We start from the raw sequence: 21,438 nt of genomic DNA, 5'->3' as shown, positions 1-21,438 counted from the left end.
ATCACCCGCAGACCAACGGACAAACTGAAAGAGTCAACCAGTGTATTGAACAATATTTGCGTTGCTACACCTCATACCTACAGGATGATTGGGTGGACCTCCTCCCTCTGGCAGAATTTGCTTATAACAATGCAACCCACAGTACTACTAAGCAAAGTCCGTTCTACCTGAACTATGGGTTCCATCCCACAATTCTTCCACCACACATCCTACCATCAAGAAACCCAGTAGCCTCTGACTATCTCACCCAAATAAAAGACTCTTTGGGCTTACTTAACACCACCATCTCACATGCTCATAGCCAACAAAAGAGGTACTATGACCTCCGCAGAAGACCTTCACCTCAATATGCTATTGGGGATCTTGTTTGGCTATCTACGAGGAACTTGAGGTTGAAAATTCCTAGTAAAAAGCTTGGACCTCTATTCCTGGGACCTTTCCCAATTGAGAAGCTCATTGGGGAATCTGCAGTTCGACTCACTTTACCGGCAGATCTTAAAATACACCCCACGTTCCATGTATCTCTATTGAAGCCACATACACCCAACCAAGGGATTAGACCTACCATCGCGCCTCCACCTCCAATACAAGTTGAAGGTGGAGAAGAATTTGAGATTAAAGAAATTTTGGATTCTCGTATCCACAGAGGAAAGCTCCATTATTTCATAAGATGGAAAAATTATGGTCCCCAAGATGACACCTGGTTGGATGCTTCTGACGTCCACGCACCCAGGCTTTTACGAAGGTTCCACTCCAAATACCCGGAGAGACCAGTGTTATAGGCCTTCCGGAGCCGGCCTTAGGGGGGGGGTACTGTAAGATCCTGGTACCTGTACCCTTCCAGCCTATTATTTGTACATTACGTTCCACCATATAGATAGGTGGAACGCATCTAGTACCTGTCCCTTTAAATTCCATGGCTTCATCAGTAAGTGCCGCTCTGAGCGGCTATTTCAACCGCCGGCATTAACTTACATGTGTTCGTGCAAACCGCTTGCTACAGCATTACCTAACGCTGCCGAATCCTCCAGCTATTCCCTAATACCTGGATTGACCGAAGACTTGCTACAACATCTCGTATCTCGCTAAAAGATCATTACCTCACCGACGCAACCCTCTCCTTACAAACCTACCAGTGATAAGTACCCCACAGGGGAATACCTTCCTAATCTACTTTCACTACTACTCTGCTTACTAAAGACTATTGCTACTCTAAGAACTATACTGTTACATCTAACATCTGCACCGCTACTTAGATTGCAAGCTCTTGAGCCTATTACCATCTTGTCACTGCACTAGCCTAGCATCTCCTGTACACTTCATCTGCTCTTCACTACCACCTGTTACCTGTACATGATTGCTATCCTAAGTGCTTACTATCACCATCTGTTACCTCTTACCATTGCTATCACTATCCAGGCCTGTTCCCTCAGTATCACCTCTATACTTTCACATATAAACATATCACTCCAGGAACATCTTTAATGAGTGTCTGTGTTTGTGTATGTGCTTGCTGAGACAGGCTGATGCACAATGATGAGTCTTGAGAGTTGGATATGGTAGTTCAACACATCTCTACATGACTACTGAGTGTAACTTCCGCAGCTGCAAATCCACACCACACAAATAAACGCCGGAGCGTTACACTTATACTGCACACCATCACTTCATGAGGACCAACCACATGAGAAATAAAATTGTTAATAGCATAAAACATTTTTTTATTAAATAGAAATGGGGGGGGGGGGGTTTCCCACTTCAGGCTCCTACATTTGCTTACTGATAAGTTCAGGGTGTATGCTTCTCAGCGTAACTGACTTCTCTTCTTTCCACAATCCTGAGGGATATGACTAGAGGCAGAAATGCGACACGCCACACAGCCAATCCTGTGAGTACTAAATCCTTGGGGGGAGCTCCTGCCGCCATTACCTGCAGCATTGCAACACAGACAGAAGGTCCAAGCTAGCCTCCTCGGACTCTAACAACTTTGATTCTCTCATGCTAGCTATTACTAGCCGCCAGTCTACCCTGACTTCTAAGACAGATCATGTGCACACTGAACTTGGCCTGATCCGCAGAGACCTGGATAACTTCAGGGAGTGCATTACTGAGGTGGAACATAGAGTGTCCTCTGTGGAAGATGTCCAAAGAGACCACGGGGCAGACTTCCATAAGCTAAAGGTGAAGGTTAAATACTTGGAATCCAGGGCCAAGGATGCAGAGAACCATAACCACTGCAACAGCCTAGGCATTGGGCTTGGACCCCAAAACATTCACGGAAAGCCTGAAAACCTGCTGAAATATTTATTACCAAGGGCCAAGATTTCACCCTATTTCACGGTTAAGAAAGCCCACCACATGCCTACAACTCACAGCCTGCAAGGGTCCCGCCATGTACATTTATTTTTAAGATTTTGAAGGTCTCCAATAGCAACCAGGGTTTCCAGACTCCAGCAGACATTTTCCTCTATCCAAATGAGTCCCAGGCTCCTCTGAGGGCAGATATCAATCCCTCTCCTGCAGGACAACCATCGGGTGCTACCACCTTGAAAGCCATACCCTCCTCAACCAGGCAGGGGTTGTAGAATTCTGGGCTATGCCCATACAGGTCCCAGGCCTTTGTAGCACAAGCACATGCACACATCCTCTCCAGGCCACAGCCTGGGAGAAAGAGAGCTTACCATGCCATTTCCCAAGCTTTTATAGCCTACTCCAGCATGCACCACTGACATAAACCTGTTAGTCGTAGTCAGAGGGGACATACGTAAATACTTTATAGCACAAGGTTCTCTACTGTCCTATAACTATTGCCCTAAGTGCCAGTAACACCCAGTGGCAGACGTAGGGAACTACAGCAATCCTAAGCATGGGGGAGAAACCAAATATTAAAAACTTGAACTTGCCCCAGGCAAATCACTACACAGGAAAGGTACATTTACTAATAAATGTACAAATGATTTATTTAATAATAAATAAATAATGCAGCAGCAGAATAGTGTGTACAGTGTTTGGGCTTTTAAAGACTTTTAACCACTTAAGCCCCGGAAGATTTTACCCCCTTCCTGACCAGGGCCTATTTTGCGATTCGGCACTGCGTGACTTTAACGGACAATTGCGCGGTCATGCAACGCTGTACCTAAACAAATTTGACGTCCTTTTTTTCCCACAAACAGAGCTTTCTTTTGGTGGTATTTGATCACCTGTGCGATTTTTTGATCATGCGCTATAAACAAAAAAAGAGCGTCAATTTTTCAAAAATAACAATATTTTTCACATTTTTTTATATGAAATTCCCCCCAAAAAAATGTAAAAATCAAAATTTTTTAACATTTTAGCCCAATTTGTTTTCTGCTACATATGTTTGGTAAAAAAAAATCACAATAAGCGTATTTTGATTGGTTTGCGCAAAAGTTATTGCGTTTACTAACTAAGGGAAAGATTTTTGTCATTTTTATAGTTTTTTTTTTTTAACGAGTAATGGCGGCGATCTGTGATTTTGTTTGCGGGACTGCGACATTGCGGCAGACAGATCGGACCCTTGACTGACATTTTTGACACTTTTGGGGAGACCAGTGACATTACTACAGTAATCAGTGCTATACATGTGCACTGTTATTGTAAAAATGACACTGGCAGTGAAGGGGTTAACTTTATTTGAGAGGGAGGGGTTAAGTGTGTCCCTAGGGGCGTGTTTCTTACTGTGATTGGATGTGGCTGTGTGTGTAACAGCACAGATCAACAGTCCTACATAGCAGGACCGAGTGATCTGTGCTGTTACACAAGGGAGAATGACAGGCGGCTTTGTTTACATTAGCCGCCTGCCTTTCTCCCTCTGTAACCGACGATCACGAGTGACCGGCGGACATCGGGTCCGCCGGTCACTTGTGCGGGGGGGGGGGGGGTCCGTGAGCGAGCGGGAGCGTGCCTCCAGCGGCGCGCGCTCGCTCCCTAGAGCCTCACAGGCTAGCGAAGTAGACCTACGTCACTTTGCCTGTGAGGGGCTGACCGCCGCCGTAAATCAATGTTAGGCAGTCGGAAAGTGGTTAAAGGATAAGTTCACCTTTTGGAACATGTTACATGTTACACCTGTATTTAGGGTGGTCCAGCTCCTGCTGCTTCTCCCTGTGATCCCCCTCTCAGTGTGACAGTGGGTGGGGGATCCTCTCCTCGCACCAGCTGTCACAATTTTAAAAGAGCGTGACTGTGCGGGGCTCCACCCACACATCCACATCATTCATTCACAGTTCCCAGTGAATAAATGAATGAAAAGTACCACCAGCCACCACAGCAGACAGCTTATAGTTCTGAATGAACTGTGAGGGTGCTGCTTAGCTCCCTCATAGTTTGTTTACAAGCCCGTACAAGCCAGTATGTAGTTACAGGGCTTTTCTACAGAAGCTTGACATTGCACCCCTTATGTGTAAAGTGCAAAGAGAGGTTGTAAACGGCGCTACCTTTGTGCAATTAAAAGAGATAAAGTGCATACATTCACTGTTAAAGAATTATAAAAAGGGAGTGTCCCATAAAATTGAAAAAATATATGTGCTATATATCAAGTGGGTTCAGGTCATAAAAGATCAAGATATCCTAGTCTGTGATAAAATAAAACCCAAAAAGTGCTGAAGTGCAATAAATAAATTTAATATCATAGACAGTGTTTTTATTGTGATGTACAAATAATAAAAATCAATCCAGTGTAGAAATAAAATCAGATGTTAGTGATATTTCGGGCACTGTTTATTGCTGAAAGTGCACCATGCCCGCAGAAAAACAAATCAGTGAAGTGAAAGTGATAAAGGTTACCGGGGAAAAAATCCCTAAAAATAAAAAGGAAATAATGAAATGAAAATGCCAGCTGCAATCACCCGTGTGACCACTAGGTGTCGCGCTGTAAATACAACCTGCCCTGCACGGAAGCTTTAGGCAAGGATGGATCTCCAGGGGTCCCCCTCCACAGTCAAAGCACCAGTTGGCGTGTTTCCATATGGAGAGAAAGAAGAGGGGAGCCTCATGAAGTATCAGATCGTATAAATAAAGAAGAAACGTAGCATCCACTCACTGTGTGAAACCGTGATAGCTGCCTCGGATCAGTAGTACTCGCCAGGAAGCTTCCGCGTTCCACGGCGGTGGAATCTCAAAACCGGAAGTGACGCTGTGACGCAATGGACCCGCTTCCTGGCGAGTACTACTGATCCGAGGCAGCTATCACGGTTTCACACAGTGAGTGGATCCGAGCCCCCCAATTTTCACAGGAAAAAAAGGGACCCCTGAACCCCTGAAGGTTCTGGCGGGATCTCACATTTTAGCTATGTATTTCTTATGGTTGGACCCATTTTCCATCCTACACAGGCTTTTGTGGTCATATCCCCTTTGGGGATTGTTTCTGTATTACTAGTGACTTTATATGTTTTTACCTATACATGCTAGTCTGTCATTTCTAAGTATGCATGGTTGTCCATGCGTATTTTATTTCATGTTTATCAATAAAATGTAATTTTGGTTTTACAATACTGGTTTTGCATCTGATCCTTCTGCTCCCACCGGCCTGTAAAGCCCCATCTTTCTCTTTCTTCAATTTTTATTGGTCTTACAGGGGTAAGGGCCTAAAATTGCACGGTACTTTGCGTATAGATTGTTTGGGAGTTCTGCTGCGAACAAAATGGGGGGGATGTTCAGCACATCCCTAAAGGCCACACAAAGTACTATACCCCCGGATCGGATCGTGGTTCATTTGGCTGCTGTGCAGCAAGGTGTTGTGGTATCTCTGTGAGATCTGGAAATCTGGTAAGGAGCTTTTTTTAACTCTTTGCAGTGAAGAGGCTTCAGTGACACTTTTTGGTGGTGTGATCTGTTTTACTGATTTTCACAAAAAGAAAGAAGAGTGTGGAGGATTGAACACTTGCCACTATTTTCTGACTTTAATTGGAGCCTTATCTTTATTTATGCACGTTATATGATTGTAGCACTGCCCCATGGAGGACTGCTGAGAATTGCACTTTCTGGATTCCCCAGGGTTACTCTTAGCAACTGATAGCAGACAAATAGCATTAAACGTCCTTGGCTCAGTCAATGTTCAATCCAGGGGATATTGTTTTTTTTGTGTTTTTATTTAGAACTGGGATAGGAGAAGGGATGAGTTGGATACTCCAACTATAGACTATGCACAATCTTGAGGACAACTAGCTGTAGTGTGCTGCAAGGCCGCTGCTTCACCTTGCCACAAAAGTGAAGATAGATAATGTGATCCTGTTTAAGATATTCTTCATGGTTCTAACTTGGCACCCTTTATCTCACTTGCTGTGTGCACTGACACCTGTCCACTGACTCTCCACAGGAGCAGTCCCCTTTCTTGGGCAGACCCCCGGCAAGCTTCCCGGTACTCAGACATTGTTTTTCCCAAGGTTCCTCTGCCTCCAACTCCACTTGTCAGCTTCCTGAACCTCCTGGCTCAGCACCACACTCTTGGCTCACTAGGCAGACCGCCTGTGACCATCATCCACAACAGACAGGAGGAGAGACAGCCATCACCCTCCTCCCGGGACCTGGCTTCCTGCCCAAAGACGCCCTGTCACATGTGCCCTTGACTTTTATAACATATCCCAGGATGCACCACTGTTTGTGCCAATCCACTGGGATAGTCTTAAAAGCCTGTGTGTCACTGGCTGGGTTTCCTCCACTGTCCAACAGGCTCCCCTATTGGATACAGTGGGGACACTCCCTCAGCCCAGATGAATCACACCCTGGACACATGCAACAGATCTAACTACTAATCAGGCTCCCCTGCTAAGCAGATGGAGCAGACTATGAATTACCTGCTACTCCCCTGTTAAGCAGGCAGAGCGAACTATTCTCCTTCCTAGTGCCTATCTAGGAGGGTGCTACATCATATTAATGCACTATTGATTAAACTGATTGATTATTCACGTGAATGTGCTATTGTAAGTGATTTATTTTTTGAGTTATATTAATTTACCAGGGGCAGTCACCCGATATGCCAGAGCCGATCATGAGCCAGGAAAAGCGATATTGGGGCCACAGATCAATACAATATAAGACATAATATGTTCTTAGAACTGGCATACAAAAAGTTTATTAATATGCACAACTCATGAAAATTCAAATATAATAAATGGCAATCCTCAAAAGCATAAATCAAAATAAATGACAAAGGTTAATAAAAAATTACGCAATACTGACTAAAATAGAGGGGGAAAATAAACATGGCCTGCCACAATAAATCAACTATTGTTGATATGACAATTTACATCCCACTCTATGTTCATACCCCACGGAGAGTACGTCTTCATGTCATATATCCAGCGGGTTTCTAGTTTTGAAATTTCCCGCCAGACATGACTACCTCTCCAGTGGGGGATGAACTTGTCAATACCCCAGACCTTGGTGCCAGCAGGATTCTTATTATTGTACCTGGTAATGCTTGGACACACTGTGATTAGGAAAACCTTTTCCGATATTCCTAAGGTGTTCATTCACTCTCACTGTCAAAGTCCTAATAATGCGGCCTATATATTGTAGGCCGCACGGACATTGAAGGAGATAGACCACGTTGGTAGAAGAACAACTGATAAAAGGCTTTATCACATAGTCCTTAGAGGTGGCTGTGGAAAGGACCTCGCAGGTCCTCCTGGCAGGCAAAGCATTTACCTGGCAGACCACACACCTCTTACAGGGAAAAAAAACAGTATGGTTATGAAAAAAGGAGACACGGTTAGGTTTATCCAAAACATTTGGAGCGATGTGTAAACGTAGAGGTTGAACACCTCTAAAGACCACTGGAGGAGCCTCCGGCAATTGGGGACCCAGCACCCTATCATTCTTGACGCTACATTGATGACGTCCTTCTCCTATGGGATGGTGACAGGGAATCTCTGGATGACTTCATAAAGGACCTTAATGTTAATTCATTGGGTATAATATTGCAACATGAGGCTAGCAATGTAAAAATTAATTTTCTTGACCCCAATAAAGAAGTCAGAGATGGCATTATTGTGACAAGTACCAATTTCAAGACTACCAACCGTAAGGTGGTGTCATTCCTGCTGGAGACTAAGAGGGGTTCAGGCTTTTTTCCACCTATATTTTGTCCCCCTATACAAGAGTCTGGGAGCCATTTCTGGTTGGAGGAGTTGAGAGGGATCCTTTTCATGCAAAGTGTACCTTGATTTTGCTGGCGTTGTTTGACCGCTCTGTAACAGGAGGGTCAGACTCTCTGGTAAGCAGGTTTGGCTGTCACTACTGGGAGATATCATGCTTTTCCCACTCTGTACACCGGTGACTGGATGATCTGGACTGGTCTTCCCCCTTTCCTTTCTATAAGGACTTTGGGACATTTACAGCTTATTATTTATGGACTCTCTTTTATTTGCATATATTTTTATATGCATATTTACCATTGGCACTGCTTCTATTGTGTTATTGCCTTTCATAGCATAGTTGGAGGTAAATCAAAAGGAAATCTACCAACAAAAGTTGTATAGTATGTATCCAGCTATAATCTGTAGGGTTCAGTATTGAGTTGGTCCACCCTTTGCAGCTATAACAGCTTCAACTCTTCTGGGAAGGCTGTCCACAAGGTTTAGGAGTGTGTCTATGGGAATGTTTGACCATTCTTCCAGAAGCGCATTTGTGAGGTCAGGCGCTGATGTTGGAGAGAAGGCCTGGCTCGCTGTCTCTGCTCTAATTCATCCCAAAGGTGTTCTATTGGGTTGAGGTCAGGACTCTGTGCATGCCAGTCAAGTTCCTCCCCCCAAAACTCGCTCATCCATGTCTTTATGGACCTTGCTTTGTGCACTGGTGCGCAGTCATGTTGGAACAGGAAAGGGCTATCCCCAAACTGTTCCCACAAAGTTGGGAGAATGAAATTGTCCAAAATGTCTGTATTTGCTGACGTCTTTAGAGTTCCCTTCACTGGAACTAAGGGGCCAAGCCCAACCCCTGAAAGACAATCCCACACCATTACCCCCCCTCCACCAAATGATTTGGACCAGTGCATAAAGCAAGGTTCATAAAGACATGAATGAGCGAGTTTGGTGTAAAGGAACTTGACTGGCCTGCAAAGAGTCCTTACCTCAACCCTATAGAACACCTTTGGGATGAATTTACGGCGGAGACTGCGAGCCAGGACTTTTAATCCAACATCAGTGCCTGACCTCACAAGTGTGCTTCTGGAGGAATGGTAAAACATTCCCATAGACACACTCCTAAACCTTGTGGACAGCCTTCCCAGAGGAGTTGAAGCTGTTATAGCTGCAAAGGGTGGGCCAACTCAATATTGAACCCTACGGACTAAGACTGGGATGCCATTAAAGTCCATGTATGTGTAAAGGCAGGCGTCCCAATACTTTTGGTAATATAGTGTATGTTATTCAAACTGCCCATTTTGCCTTGCCTTGTTTTATCAGTTGCTGTCACAGTGAGGGGCGGCTGTGTAGCTGGGACAGGTTAAAACACAAAGCAAAGCACACTGCCAATTCTGCCTTGTTTTCTCATGTCACTACATTACAGAGCAGACCTGTTTGGTGGCAATGGCTTCTGACACATTTTTAATTGCACTTTGTTTTATGAAAAACCTGTTTTTCAAAGCTCAAAGTTTTTCTTTGTAGCCCAGAAGCAAGTTTGGCTTGTTTTATCATTTGACTACAGACCTGGCTGATTGGTGGCGATGGGTTACTTGCATATTCTAATTGCACTTTATACACCCCTTTTTGTGCACCCCCCTTTAACCACTTAAGGGCCGCCCGCCGCAGTTTTACTGTGGCAGGCAGCCCCTCCTGCGGGAACCGACGTAGCCCTACGTCGGTAACGCGCCTGCTGCTAGGGTGCACAATATGATCATGTTTTATTATTTGTTTTTATGGACAATTATGAATTTTTCTCATGTTTAACAATTCAATGTTTATGAGCGCTGCATTTTATCCACCTATTTATGTTTAGGTATGTCTATTGAACTGTGCTAGCTGTTATTTATTTCATCTATTTTATTACCGTTTATTGAATGTAGGTTTTTCTTTAGGTTAATATAATGCTGATTTATTTATTTATGAGCGCTGCATTTTATCCACTTATTAAAATGAGTATTTTTTGCTAGAAAATTACTTAGAACCCCAAAACATTATATATATATATATATATATATATATATATATATATATATATATATATATATATATGTGTATATATATATATATACATATGTATATATATATATATATATATATATATATATATATATATGTATATATATATATATATATATTTAGCAGAGACCCTAGAGAATAAAATGGCGATCGTTGCTATATTTTGTTACACTGTATTTGCACAGCAGTCTTTTAAATGCAATTTTGGTAAAAATGCACTTCAATGAATAAAAAATAAATAAACAGTAAAGTTAGTCCAAGTTTTTTGTATAATGTGAAAGATGATGTTACGTAAATAGATACCTAACATGTCATGCTTTTAAATTGCGCACACTCGTGGAATAGTGACCAACTACAGAACCTAAAAATCTCCATAGGCGCCAATTTAAAACATTTTTTTTACGGTTACCTGTTTAGAGTTATAATGGAGGTCCTGCACTAGAATTATTGCTCTCGCTCTGACGATCGGGGCGGTACCTCACATGTGTGGTTTGAACACCGTTTACATTTGCAGGCGTGACTTACGTATGCATTTGCTTTGGCGCGTGAGCACGGAGGGATGGGGCGCTTTAATATTTTTTATTGTTTTTATTTCTTTTATTAAATATTTTTTTTTTATTTACACTGTCCCTTAGCGCCGGTTCACATAGCAGCGCGCCGCGACCTCGGAGCGGCCGTCACGGACTTCATAACATTGAAGTCTATGGCGGTCGCCCCAAAGAAGCTCCGGACCCTTTTTCTAAGTCGGAGCGACTTGTGTTGCTCCTATTAGAACGGGTCGCCTCACAGGTCGCCCTAGTGTGAACCGGCACTTAGAGCTGCACGATTCTGGATAAAAAGATAATCACAAATTTTTTGCTTAGAATAAAGATCACGATTCTCTCATGATTCCTAGCATAACATTATACAAAAAAATTGGACTAACTTTTTTTTTTTTTTTATGCATTCAAGTGCATTTTTCCCCAAAAAAATTGCATTTTAAAGACCACTGCGCAAATACTGTGTGACATAAAATATTGCAACGAGCGCCATTTTTTTTCTGAGGTCTCTGATAAAAAATATATATAACATTTGGGGGTTCTAAGTAATTTTCAAGCAAGTACTGATTTTAACTCGTAAGCAACAAGTGTCAGAAAAAGGCCTGGTTTTTAAAAAAAATAATAGCAAATAGCAAAAAAAAAAAAAATAGCAAATAAAAATATAAATATAGCGTATCTAATTGCGACACAAATTATTTTTTAATTGAATGTTATTTAAAATTCCCTTTCCTTTTCAGTTTGCAGCTGTTGTAATTTTCTAAAAATGCAATGCAATATGGATACCTGGAGGTGTTCTGTACACAGAATGTATACTGACCACACCCCCAGAAACATCATTTCCCGCTTGTGTGATTGGCTCACGCATTTCGAGGACTTGCCTCTTCCTCAGAGCCAATAGAACTGTGTCTTACATCCACACATTAGGGAGTTTTATAGAATGTGCAGAGTACACATCTACAGCTTACTGTTTGCCAGGCAGCTATATCATTCTAACTACTGTTACACAGTTCTTTTGTCTCTGAGGAAGAGGCGAGTCCTCGAAACACGTTAGTCTGTTGAATTTCCATTATTTCAATATGTGATGCGATGGATCGTGGACTGGAAATTTCTGTTTGAGGATGACAAGTTGCCCCTGTCAGTTTTGTGAGTTTATCACTTACCACCGTTTCATAATATAATATCATTATACGCTCACCGGCCAATTTATTAGGTACACCTGTTCAATTGCGTGGTAACACAAATTGCTTATCAGCCAATCATATGGCAGCAACTCAATGCATTTAGGCATCTAGACATGGTGAAGAGGACTTGCTGAAGTTCAAACTGAGCATCAGAATGGGGTAGAAAGGGGATTTAAGTGACTTTGAAGGTGGCATGGTTGTTGGTGACAGACGGACTGGTCTGAGTATTTCAAAAACTGCTGATCTACTGGAATTTTCACACACAACCATATCTCGGGTTTACAGAGAATGGTGGGAAAAAGAGAAAATATCCAGTGAGCGGCAGTTGTGTGGAGGAAAATGCCTTGTTGATGTCAGAGGTCAGAGGAGAAAGGATAGACTGGTTGGAGATGATAGAAAGGCAAGCCAAAAATTCTTGAAAAGAAATTGAAAAATTGAAAAAAGAATTTTTGGCTACCCTTTTTTTTTGGGTGAAGGTGCAGGACCTAATTGTTTGGACGTTTATATATTTATGAAAGGCAACATTAGCTCAAATAACCACTCGTTACATCCAAGGTATGCAGAATACCTTCTCTGAATGCACAACACATGGAACCTTGAAGCAGATGGGCTACAGCAGCAGAAGACCACACCGGGTGCCACTCCTGTCTGCTAAGAACAGGAAACTGAGGTTACAATTGGCACAGGCTCACCAAAATTGAACATTAGAAGATTGGAAAAACGTTGCCTGGTCTGATGAGTTTCAATTTCAGCAGCGACATTCAGATGGTAGGGTCAGAATTTGGCATAAACAACATAAAATCATAGATCCATCGTGCCTTGTATTACCGGTTCAGGCTGGTGGTGGTTGTGTAATGGTGTGGGGGATATTTTCTTGGCACACTTTGGGCCCCTTAGTACCAACTGAGCATGGTTTACATGCCACGGCCTACCTGAGTATTGTTGCTGACCATGTCCATCCCTTTAGGACTACAGTGTCCCCATCTTCTGATGGCTCCTTCCAGCAGGATAATGCACCATGTCACAAAGCTCCAATCATCTCACCACTGGTTTCTTCACCATGACAATGAGGTCACTGTACTCCAATGGCCTCCACACTCACCAGATCCAGTCACTGTACTCCAATGGCCTCCACACTCACCAGATCCAGTCACTGTACTCCAATGGCCTCCACACTCACCAGATTCAGTCACTGTACTCCAATGGCCTCCACACTCACCAGATCCAGTCACTGTACTCCAATGGCCTCCACACTTACCAGATCCAGTCACTGTACTCCAATGGCCTCCACACTCACCAGATCCAGTCACTGTACTCCAATGGCCTCCACACTCACCAGATCCAGTCACTGTACTCCAATGGCCTCCACACTCACCAGATCCAGTCACTGTACTCCAATGGCCTCCACACTCAGCAGATCCAGTCACTGTACTCCAATGGCCTCCACACTCACCAGATCCAGTCACTGCACTCCAATGGCCTTCACACTCACAGGGGCAAACTCACTGGTTAGTCTCATGTCCATGCCAGTAAAGTCCTCCTGATGCAGGGCGAGGTCCTGCTCTCTTTATGTCTACTATACATTAACTTGGAAACTTGGATGTGGCATAACTAGTGGTCATTGTTTTTTTTAGTTTAATGTACAGGGGCTGACTGGCAACTTTAAGCCCAGGGGGCAAGTACAAACCAGATGGCAACGGTGCAGCGACTTGCCCCCCCCTCCCATTCTTCCACTCCTCCTCCTGACCCCCATTCCAAGCTGAAGCCCTGCTCCAGATACTCTCTACTTTCCAGCTGAATCATGGGTTTCTGACCCGGCCAGCAGGGGATGGTTGAGGGAAGCAGGGACAGCTCGGTTGGGGATGCCCAGGGCAGAAGAGTCTCCAGTGGAGCATGGCACCGGCCTCTTCTCAGACAAAGTATACACCAGCCATGCTGCGGGGGGGGGGGGGGGAGGCCTGCGCTTTGTCCTTATCTTCAACCCGCACTCAGTAGGTCAGGTGCAATGACTTTTTACTTCTCTTCACCAGGAATCCTTTAGGCATGTCTGTGGCAGCCTTTTTACAGGGCATCAGAGCGGCCCAGGGGGCAATTGCCCACCTGCCCCCTGGCCCAGTCCTCCCCTGCACACTCAACACATCTCATCCAATAGAGCGCCTTTGGGATGTGGTAGAATGGGAATAGCAACTGTGTGATGCTATCATGTGTCACTATGGACTAAGAACTCTGAGGAATGTTTCCCACACCTTGTAGAATCTATGCCACGAAGAATGAAGGCAGTTGTGAAGGCAAAAGGGGGTCCAACCCAATACTTCCAATGTGTACCCAATAAAGTGACCGGTGAGTGTAAGCATGTAAAAAATGACTTTATTGATGCCATATAAAAGCCATTGGAAAAATCACATCATCATCATCAGTAGGGCATTGTGTATAATGGAACACAGAGCCAAGGTTCCTACGGGAAGTTCTGGTCACCTAAAAACAGAAACACAATTGATGAATACATGACGTAGTTCGTATTGCCCAGCTACCTTGCCCAACACAAGGATCTTTTTGTTGGATTTTGCCTGGTCACAGCTTTTATTGTTACACAATAAAACAATCCTGACACACACTTTTAAAGTGGCTGAATAATTAATACAATTCCAAAGAAGGTGTTCAATGCTCTCTGTGTCAGTGCCAATGGAGACGTGTACCAGCCACTAGCCATGTGTGTCCAGCTTGGTAGGTATGGTTTTTTTTTTTTTTGGAAGCAACGCCAAAAACAATGTGGCACGGGCTATTCTATCCATAATTTAAAAAAAAAAAAAAAAAAAAAAAAAAAAGTTTCTGCTTGGTTTTTTTCAGTTTTTTTACAGTGTGGTCAATTTTCATACTTACACTCACATCTGTCTCTGCCATCAAGAAGCCTACAATCTAAGGTCCCTATCATATGGGGCATGCATATCTACTCTATACTAGGGCCAATATAGGCAGGAGCCAATTCAACTTCCAGCATGTTTTTTGGAGTGTGGGAGGAAAGCCATGCAAACCCCAGACTGGAAGCAACCTGGACAGGATTAAAACAGGACCTCAGTGCTGCAAGGCAGAAGTGCTAACCGTTAAGCCATCCTTATGTCCTATATGCTTTTGTAACCTGGACTGTGGACTGTAGATTAGAATAGTGTGAAATACCTTTGTTACATCGCTGCTCCGGGCTCAGCTAATCTCCCGGCAATATCAGTAACCTCCGGGCCGATTCCGATATATCGGCGAAAGTTCATATCGACCCTCGATATATCGGCCTTGCCGATAATCGGTCGATCCCTAATATATATATATATATATATATACACACATTTAATTTCTAATATGAAATAAGATAGAATTATCCCCAAGGATCACTTACGGACTGACTGATAGGATCTGTGAAGTCATCATCATATGTCTTTGGGGGGGGGACATAGGGACTACAGGATATCCCATCTACTGACGCCTCATTGTCTAGATATTGCCAAAAACTCTACAACATGTACATAGGTAGGGGGGAAATTAAGTTATTCATTCTAATCATGCTGCAAAGAGATATAGCAGCACTATAGATATAGCAGCAATATAGATATAGCAGCAGTATAGATTCATGTAAAGTGGCATTGGCAATCTAATATATCATACCTGTCTGGTCTCTTTAAGATAGCCCATTCGGGTCTACGCTTGTATATAAAAGGCGCTGTTGTAATAGTGTCTCGCAATCTAATGTAGATTAATCCACTTATACTGACAGGTAGCTACAACACAGGGTGGGAAGATAAATCCTGTGAGCCAGTAAAGCTATACATCAACTAGTTACACAAGGCTACCAACTACATTATTGCTGCTACATTGATATTGCTGCTATATCTATATTGCTGCTTTATCTCTTTGCAGCATAATTAGAATGAATACCTTAATTACCCCCCTACCTATGTACCTGCTGTAGAGTTTTTGGCAATGTCTAGACAATGAGGCTTCAGTAGATGGGATATCCTGTAGTCCCTATGCAGGACCACTGATAGGGGAAGGGGGGACCACCAGTCCTCCTGTAGGGGGCCCGGGCACACAGGGGCGCCCCATTAGCAGGGGGAATTGGTGTGGTCGGGCGGAGGGGCAATTACAGAAGGAAGCCCTGTGCGGCTCTCTGCAGCAGCTGAAAGCCAGTTTCTCCCCGTCTTGCCAGCTTTCACCTGCTGCAGGGAGAGACACAGACACAGGGTAATTGCTTCCCCGACACCGATTACCCTCCCTGTTCTGCCTGCTTCTGTTCCACCTCTCCATATGCCCCCCTTTCACTCTGTGCCACCCCCCCCCTTCTCCCTCCCGCAGCACTGCAGGCTTCCCTGTCCTGTAAAAAAAAAAAAAATTGTAAAAAAAAAAAACAAAAAAAAATATAATTAAACATTGTAATAAATAATTAAAAAAAAGTAAAATAAAATAATTTTAAACATTTTTAACATTTAAAAAAAATTATAATGTTTTTTAAAAAAAAAAATGTAAAAAACAATTAAAAAGGGCTAATTCACACAGGTTCTCTGTTATGTTTGTGTCTGCATGTATTTTTAGTGAAAACATTGTCTTGACATATTCGAGGGGGCCCTACCAGGTAGGTTGTACGGGGCCCCATGATTTCTAACAGCAACCCTGTCCCTATGTCTGCCCCAGACATATGATGATGACTTTGCAGATCCTATCAGTTTTACCATAAGTGATCCTTGGGGATACTTCTATCTTATTTTATATTAGAAATTAAATATATGTATATATATCAAAATGTGATTTTTCATATATACCTGACCAATGGTTATTATGTTTAGCAGAATATAATTTCCTCCATATTCGGTCCTGAAGAAGCTACGCAATACAGCAAAATTCGGTGACCTATGGAGGCGACCCCTACATACGTAAACCCCCATTTGGGAATCATTACCCTTTACTATCCCTGTATAGGAGAGGTACTAGTTTTGGGTCATATTTTCATTTTGCTATGTTTCTTTTTATATGATTTTAATCATGCACTCACATGCAAACTGGATGTCATGTGATACATTTGATTTTTAACATGTTTCAATAAATATTTTTTGATACTTTCATATGTTTGGTTAGTCTCTTGTCCATGCCAGTAAAGTCCTCCTGATGCAGCTCTCTTTTTGTCTTCTATATCTTAACTTGGATGTGGCATAACTAGTGGTCATTGTTTTTTAGTTTAATGTACAGGGGCTGACTGGCAACTTTCATCCCAGGGGCAAGTACAAACCAGAGGCTCATGGTGCAGCAACTCGGCCCCCCTCCCACTCTCCCTCCTCCTGACCCCCATTCCAGGCTGAAGCTCCAATCCAGGTACTCTCTACTCACAGGGCGAATCCGGGTTCTCGACCTGGATAGCAGGTGGTGGCTGGGGGGAGCTGGGACAGCTCGGTTGGGGCTCCAGTGGGGCATGGAACTGCTCTGCTCAGACACAGTTTACATCACCTATGCTGGGGGGGGGGGGGGCCCGTGCTCTGTCCTTGTCTTCAACCCACAAGCAGTAGCTCAGCGGCGGGGACTTTTTACTTCCCTTCACCAGGAATCGTTTAGGCATGTCTGTGGCAGCCTTTTTACAGGTCATCAGAGCGGCCCAGGGGGCAATTGCCCCCATGCCCCCTGGCCCAGTCCTCCCCTGCACACTCACCACATCTCATCCAATAGAGCGCCTTTGGGATGTGGTGGAACGGGAATAGCAACTGCGTGATGCTATCATGTCACTATGGACTTTTTTTACGGGGCATCAGAGTGGCCCAGGGGGGAAATTGCCCACCTGGACCACCCCCCCCCCCTCCCGTTAATGTAGCAGAATACATATTGGCCTAAATTAAGGAATAAATCTGATTTGTTACATTTTTTCATTAGATATGTTTTAGAGCAGAAAGTAATGAATTTAATCCATTTTGGAATAAAGCTGTACCATAACAAAATTTGGAAAAAGGTGAAGCGCTGTAAATACTTTTTACTGGATTCACTGTATATAATAAGCTAAAAAATACAATAACATTGCAAAAAGTTGTGATTGAAAACCTGCTGCAACAAGTGCAGATGAAATTACCAGGTGTGCCGAAAGTTCATGTATATAAACTGGTGCTCCAACTTTTCCTGTATTTGCATAACATGATTACATGGTTCCAACTTCCCACATGCAGTTCATAAAGAATTGTGCTTGTGCAAACATAATAATCCAGAGTTCAATTACATCACCACTGTGCTATAAACGTAAGGTTGGCCGCTTACCAACTGGAATGATCCCACCAAGAGATCATATGCGTGTGTGTGACATCTCCTCTGAAGATCAGCCAGCTTCTGGGGATGGATCCAGGCTTATAGGTCTTCCTACTCACGTATCTCACATCATGTAGTGACAAAAGCAATGGAGAAGGCTCATAGTGCATTACTATATAAAAGCTGTTTAACTGTCCTCCAGCCATCCACCCGCTGTCCTACCCCGCCGTCCTCCCGCTGTCCTCCCCCGCTGTCCTCCCGCTGTCCTCCCCCGCCGTTCTCCCGCTGTCCTACCGCTGTCCTCCCCCGCCGTCCTCCCGCTGTCCTACCGCTGTCCTCCCCCGCCGTCCTCCCGCTGTCCTCCCCCGCTGTCCTCCCGCTGTCCTCCCCCGCCGTTCTCCCGCTGTCCTACCGCTGTCCTCCCCCGCTGTCCTCCCGCTGTCCTCCCCTGCCGTTCTCCCGCTGTCCTACCGCTGTCCTCCCCCGCCGTCCTCCCGCTGTCCTCCCCTGCCGTCCTCCCCCGCCGTCCTCCCTCTGTCCTCCCGCTCTGTGTTCAGCAGATGCCGGCACCTGTCTTCCGGTTCCCTTCCCTGTGAGCGATGCGATGCAGGGGGTGGAACCGGCGGCAAATTCAAAAATTTAAATAAACAAAATGAGATGATAGAAAGCTGTGATCCTAACGGATTACACTGTATCATCCCATCTCACCACAGGATTTCACCTGGTGACCTTTCCAGTGCCCTGCCTGTGCCTTTCCAGTTCTTTGTGCCTGGAAAATAGAGAACGATCATGGCGTCCAAAAAGCATTTTTTTTTGCAAAAGCGCTTTTAGACGAACTGGAAAACAGCGATAGCAAAACGGAGCGATAGCGAATTTGTGGGAAAATTCCTCATCAGGTACGACATCAGGTAGTGACGACAGCGACGATTCTGATGTCTCTTTCTGGCACATCGCTCCGTTGGAAATTCTGAAGAATCGTTTGATAAACTTCCCAAATTCCACAAGCTATGTGCCAGAATCGTCCCTGTCGTCAGTTTCCGTACCTGATGACGAATTTTCCCACAAATCGCTATCCTCAGTTCTTCAAGTAATTCCGTTTCACTGTCGCTGTTTTCCAGTTCGTCTAAAAGCGCTTTTGCGAAAAACGAGCGTTTTTTGGACGCCATGGTCGCTCAAAATTTTCCAGGCACAAAGAAATGGAAAAGCACAGGCAGGGCACTGGAAAAGTCACCAGGTGAAATACTGTGGGGAAATGGCATCATACAGTGTAATCCGTTAGGATCACAGCTTTCTATCATGTCATTTGCTGTATTTACATTTTTTAATTTGCCGCCGGTTCCACCCCCCTGCGTCGCAACGCTTGCAGGGAAGGGAACCGGAAGGCAAGTGTCGGCATCTGCTGAGCACAGAGGGGAGGAGAGAGTGTGAGGATGGCGGGGAGGAAGGCGGGGGATCGCAGGGAAAGGGAACAGAAGGCAAGTGTCGGCATCTGCTGAGCACAGTGCAGGGGAGAGAGTGTGAGGATGGCGGGGAGGACGGCGGTGGATCGCAGGGAAGGGGAACGGAAGCCAAGTGTCGGCATCTGCTGAGCACAGAGCGGGGAGAGAGTGTGAGGATGGCAGGAGGATGGCGGGGGATCGCAGGGAAGGGGAACGGAAGGCAAGTGTCGGCATCTGCTGAGCACAGTGCGGGGGAGAGAGTGTGAGGATGGCCGGGAGGACGGCGGGGGATCGCAGGGAAGGTGAGTGTGATTCTGGGGTAATCCCGAGTGTGGCTCGTGGTTACTGCTTTTGGTACTGGAAATTAACCCTGAGCCACACTCGGGATTACCGCCAGGGAGGTTAATGGGACACGTGTTGAGTCAGTTGATGCTGTAAATAAGAAAACGGCGGATGTGTTGAAACAGTCGACAGAAATTGATTTTCTCCATGCCTTCGGCCACTGGAAAACAAGACTCCAGCAATGATTGATGCAAATGGGGAATATACTGAAGGGGACAAGCATTACATTTGTAATACATATAAATAAAGGTGAGTTATTTATTCAGTCTCGTTATTTAATAGACACACCTATTATATAGCCAAATTAGTGAATTCAGTTGTTTCCATTGATGGGTACCATTTATGTTATAGCATACAAAGACATTATAGATAATTTTGCACTTCCAACCTTGTGGCACCAGTTGGATGAAGGCCCTTTTCTGTTTCATCATGGCTGTGCCCCTGTGCACAAATCTATCGCCATAAAGATAAAGCTTGACCAGTTGGGTGTGGGGGAAACTTAAGTGGTCTGCACAGAGCCCATGACCTCAACTCTACTGAACGCCTTTGGGATGTATTGGAACACCGATTGTGGGCCATGTCTTCTCAACCAGCATCAGAACCTGACCTCACAAATGTTCTTTTGGCTGAATAGACGCAAATACCTAAAAAATGCCAAATTTGATGAAGGCTCTTTTCTGTCCCAGCAAAATTGTACCCCTGTGGTCAGCTTATAAAAACGTGGTTTAATGAGTTTAGTGGGGAGGAACTAGAGTGACCTACACAGACCCCTGACTTCAACCCTACTGAACATTTTTCAGATGAATTGGAATTCCGATTGTAAGCCGGATCTTCTTATTGAACATTAGTACCTGACTTCACAAATGTTCTGTTGGCTGAATGGGTACAACAGACACATTGCAAATTCTTGTGGAAAGCCTTCCCAGAAAAGTGGAGGCTGTTATAGTCACAGAGGTGGGACAGCTCCATATTATTGCCCATGGTTTTAGACTAGGATATAAAAAGAAACTTATTTATAGGTGCAAAGGTCAGGTGTTCATACACTTTTGGTCATATAGTGTAAATGTAGCCTTAAGCCTCGTACACACGAGTAGAAATTCGGCTAGGAAATTTCGTCTGACGACCGAGTTGCTGATTTTCAGGTTGTTAGTATGGTGCTTCCGATAACCGACTCCGACTTTTCGGCCGAAAAAATCCTGATGTGCAGGCTATATCATTTTTGTCGACCGTCAAAACACGTCCGATTTTCCTCTCATTAGTACAGATTTCGGTGGGGAAAAATCTTATGAGCAAGACTAGGCATGCTTAGAGATGAAAGAACACAAAGAAAGCAATCCAACACATGACATCACTTCTGAAGTAGAATTCTGTCATGCGGGAAAATTCGTATGCAGTCTAGAGCACATTCCAACCAACAGACACCACTCTGGACAAAAGACGGACGACCGGTCGGCGGAAATTCGTTGCGTGTGTTTGAGGCTTTAATGATCAGGAATCTATAGTATTCAGGATAAAG

The sequence above is a fragment of the Pelophylax lessonae genome (assembly GCF_965119305.1).
Source record: "Pelophylax lessonae genome assembly, chromosome: 9".
In the NCBI taxonomy this organism is placed as follows: domain Eukaryota; kingdom Metazoa; phylum Chordata; class Amphibia; order Anura; family Ranidae; genus Pelophylax; species Pelophylax lessonae.
The sequence above is the reverse complement of the archived record's forward strand: the minus strand, read 5'-3'. Positions refer to the sequence as shown.